The sequence below is a fragment of the Thamnophis elegans genome, chromosome 9, assembly GCF_009769535.1.
Source record: "Thamnophis elegans isolate rThaEle1 chromosome 9, rThaEle1.pri, whole genome shotgun sequence".
Lineage (NCBI taxonomy): Eukaryota > Metazoa > Chordata > Lepidosauria > Squamata > Colubridae > Thamnophis > Thamnophis elegans.
In genome coordinates, this window is record NC_045549.1 from 66,783,291 (window position 1) to 66,787,793 (window position 4,503).

The window sequence follows — 4,503 nt, forward strand, 5'->3', positions numbered from 1 at the left end:
GGAGGGAGGGAGAGAGGAAAGAATGGAGAGAGGGAGGGAGGGAGGAAGGAAGGAGGGAGGGAGGGAGGGAGGAAGAAAGGACGGAGGGAGGGAGAGAGGGAGGAAAGAAGGAAGGAAGGGGGGAGGAGGGAATGTTGCAACTGGATTCAACCATCCCGCTATGACTTGTGTGGCTCGGGCCGCTTACCTTGGGGGAGGGAGGGAGGGAGGGAGGGAGGGAGGGAGGAAGGAAGGAAGGAAGGAAGGAAGGAAGGAAGGAAGGAAGGAAGGAAGGAAGGAAGGAAGGAAGGAAGGAAGGAAGATTCGACCATCCCGCTGTGTGTGGCTCGGGCCGCTTACCTTGGGGAAGGAAGGGAGGGAGGGAGGGAGGGAGGGAGAGAGGGAGGGAGGAAGGGAGGAAGGAAGGAAGGGAGGGAGGGAAGGAAGGAAGGAAGGAAGGAAGAAAGGAAGGGAGGGAGGGAGGGAGGGAGGAAGGTAGGAAGGAAGGAAGGAAGGAAGGAAGGAAGGAAGGTTCTCTTGCCGCCCAATTCGACCAGCCCGCTGGGATGGGCGGCGAAGTTGGAAAAACCAGAGGATGGCTTTCACGGTCAGAAAGCCCCGCGGGCATTAACCTTGCCCTCCTCCTTCGGGCGCCCTGGAGAGTCCGCCTGGAGGCTCCTTACCCCTGGGGAGACCCAGGCAGGATTAGCATTCGGGAACTGCGAGAAAAGCCGCCCCCTCTGGAGCCTTCCCTTCGGCTTCCTCCGAAAAGCGCCCGGCGCGCAGCTCCTCTTGGCCCCGCTCGGGATCAGTCAGTGCCTCCGACCTGCCCATCCCAGGCGCTAAGCTCGGGGCCAGGTTAAGCCCCCTGCCTTTGGGGGGAAAGAGGGGAGAGAGAGAGAGAGATAAAGAAGAGTTTTGTTCCCGGATCTCTTTCTCAGAGCCAGATGGAAATTCCCTCCTGCTCTGGAAACCAGAGAGGGGAAAGATAAGCAGGATAAGGAGGCGAGAGGAAGACGGGACGGGAGGCAGGAGAACTGGAAAGGGAAGCATCGAGGTGGCGCAGTGGTTAGAGTGCAGTACTGCAGGCCACTTCAGCTGACTGCTAGCTGCAGTTCGGCGGTTCAAATCTCACCGGCTCAAGGTTGACTCAGCCTTCCATCCTTCCGAGGTGGGTGAAATGAGGACCCGGATTGTTGTTGGGGGCGATATGCTGACTCTGTAAACCGCTTAGAGAGGGCTGAAAGCCCTATGAAGCGGTATATAAGTCTAACTGCTATTGCTATCTCCTGATTGCAACTGGATCCTCGGGTTGGAGTAGCGCCTTGGCGGCGACCCACTAAGCTAAGGCAACTAACCGAGAGAGCGCCGCGCAGATCCAGGAGAAGAGCGTGTAAGGGATGCAGAATAGCGCAAGCTGATCCAGACCACCTTCCCGGTTCCCCGTAAATCCGAATCAAGAGGTTGTGTTGGGGGGTGGGGTGGAGGCGTGGAAATTAGAAAGGCGTTTGGCGTCTCTAGGTGGTTCCTAATCAGGACCCGACGCGTTGGGATCCTGGTGCTGAAATTAGGGAAATTAGCAATGGCACTTAGACTTATATACCACTCCACAGTGTTTTTACAGCCCTCGCTAAGCGGTTTGCAGAGTCAGCCTAGTGTCCCCAACCGTCTGGGTCCTCGGAATTAGGGCAGGAGGAGTCGTTCGTCCCTTTGGGGATGCCCCCTTTCTGCGGCTGTCGGGGTGGAAGATAAATTGGGGAAGATGGTTGGTGTGGGATCTTCTTATAAATATAAATCCAATAAATCCAATCCAATTCTTGCGCCCCGCTTTTGAAAGGAAGTGAGACACTCTTTGCGGAGCTTTTCAGGGAAGCGCAAGACACGCCCACGCCCCCCCCCACCGACTCCTGTTTGGATGCCCCAAAGGGACATTGTTGTTTTTTTTAAGAGCCCCCTGGAGTTTCTGGGTTTTTTTCTTGGAAGACTTTCTTCTCATCCATTCCTCAGCAGAGCTGAAGAAGCCTCTTCCACTAAGTGTTGTATCTTATGATTCTTGATGAATGTATTCTATTTTATTTTTCTTTATGTACACGGAGAGCATCTGAACCAAAGGCAAATTCCTTGTGTGTCCAATGACACTGGGCCAATAAAGAATTCTATGCTATTCTATTCTAAATTCTCTTCTCTTCTATATTCTATATTGTTCTTTTCTGTTCAGTTCTAAATTCTAAATTCTATTCTATTCTTCCATTCTATATTCTCTTCTTTTCTATATTCTATATTGTTCTTTTCTTTTCTGTTCTGTTCTATATTCTATATTCTATATTCTATATTCTATATTCTATATTCTATATTCTATATTCTATATTCTATATTCTATATTCTATATTCTATATTCTATATTCTATATTCTATATCTATATTCTATATTCTATTCTATTCTTCCATTCTATATTCTCTTCTTTTCTATATTCTATATTGTTCTTTTCTTTTCTGTTCTGTTCTGTTTTATATTCTATATTCTATATTCTATTCTATTCTTCTATTCTATATTCTCTTCTCTTCTATATTCTATATTGTTCTTTTCTGTTCTGTTCTATATTCTAAATTCCAAATTCTAAATTCTATTCTATATTCTTTTCTAGTCTATTTTATATTCTACATTCTATTTTATTCTATTCAAGCAAAATCTCTTCAAAGCTCTGCTGAAGAATGGATGAGAGAAGCAAAAGATTTTCAAGGGAAAACCAAGAAAATCCAGTGGCCTCCTGGGGAAACAACCACCTTTGGGACAACCATGACCTGGATGATTTGATAATCTCCATAGAGACATCCTGTTTGGAAGATTGGAGATGAGCTGGGATGAGGAGGGGGGAGGGAGAGGGGAGGGAGGGAGACCTATCTGTGGACCTTAGGAACAAGAGGCGAATGGCCTTCTCTCCCCTTTCCCCTCGCCAGCCTGGCTGTATATTTTTCCTCCCTTATCTGGGGAACTGGAAGTTGATAGAAAGCAGGGAATATTCGCACCAGATGTTCCGGGGGGCGGGAGAGTCCTGCGCGCCTTCTTCCCAGCATCCAAGCGTCGCCTGGCCATTTGCTGGGAGGGAGGGGCGCCCCAGCGGGTGGACCTTAAGCACTATCCCTCCACTATCCCTTCTCCCCACGCCCGTTGGGTGCCCTTTCCATACTGGCTGGAAAAAGCTATGCAAGAAACTCCAGGGAAGGGCAAATGGACCCACTGGGGGAGAGGGCCAACCACGCTCCCCCCGCCCCCCCGTGGCTGGCAGGAGAAGGGGAGGCAGGCCGAGGTTTTTCGAGGATTTCCCCCCTGTTTGCAGCCTTTCCCTTCCCTTCCCTCTCCCTCCTGGAATTGGAATTGGAATTGGAATAGAATAGAATGGAATAGAATGGAGGAGAATGGAGGAGAATGGAAGGAATGGAATGGAATAGAATGGAATGGAATGGAAGAAATGGAAGGAATGGAATGGAAGGAATGGAACGGAATGGAACGGAATGGAACATAATGAAACGGAATGGAACGGATTGGAATTGGAATTGGAAGAGAAGAGAAGAGAAGAGAACGGAGCAGAATGGAGGAGAATGGAGGAGAATGGAATGGAATGGAGGAGAATAATGGAATGGAATGGAACGGAACAGAACAGAATAGAATAGAATAAGAATGGAATGGAATGGAATGGAATGGAAGGAATGGAAGGAATGGAATGGAATGGAATGGAATGGAAGGAAAGGAATAGAATGGAACATAATGGAACGGAATGGAACGGATTGGAATTGGATTTGGATTTGGATTTGGATTTGGAACAGAATAGAATAGAATAAGAATGGAATGGAATGGAAGGAATGGAATGGAATGGAAGGAATGGAATGGAATGGAAGGAAAGGAATAGAATGGAACATAATGGAACGGAATGGAACGGATTGGAATTGGATTTGGATTTGGATTTGGATTTGGATTTGGATTTGGAATGGAATGGAATGGAATGGAATGGAGGAGAATGGAGGAGAATGGAGGAGAACGGAATGGAATGGAGGAGAATAATGGAATGGAATGGAATGAAAAGGAACGGAACAGAACAGAACAGAATAGAATAGGAATTCTTTATTGAACAAGTTTGATTGGACATACAAGGAATTTGTCTTTGGTGCATATACTCTCAGTGTACATAAGAGAATAAAATACATTCATCGCGAATAAAAAGATACAACACTTAGTGATAGTTGAGGTTACTAATAAGCTATCAAATCATACTAGGAAACAAATAACATTTCTTTTTCTGGGGGGGGGGGGCGGGCAGATGGATCGGAGCTGAAAAGTAGGCCAGACTCTCAGAAGAGCCTATGTAGAAATGCGCGCGATCTTATAGTATCAAACTTGATGACTCTCTAACCGAGAAGCCACACGCGACTCTCTAAACTCGCTCAAGAATAAAGCGGATCTTCTATCGATTCTTGATACGTTCGGTGTCGGGTCGATTTAATGACAAACTACGTTTGAACATTCAA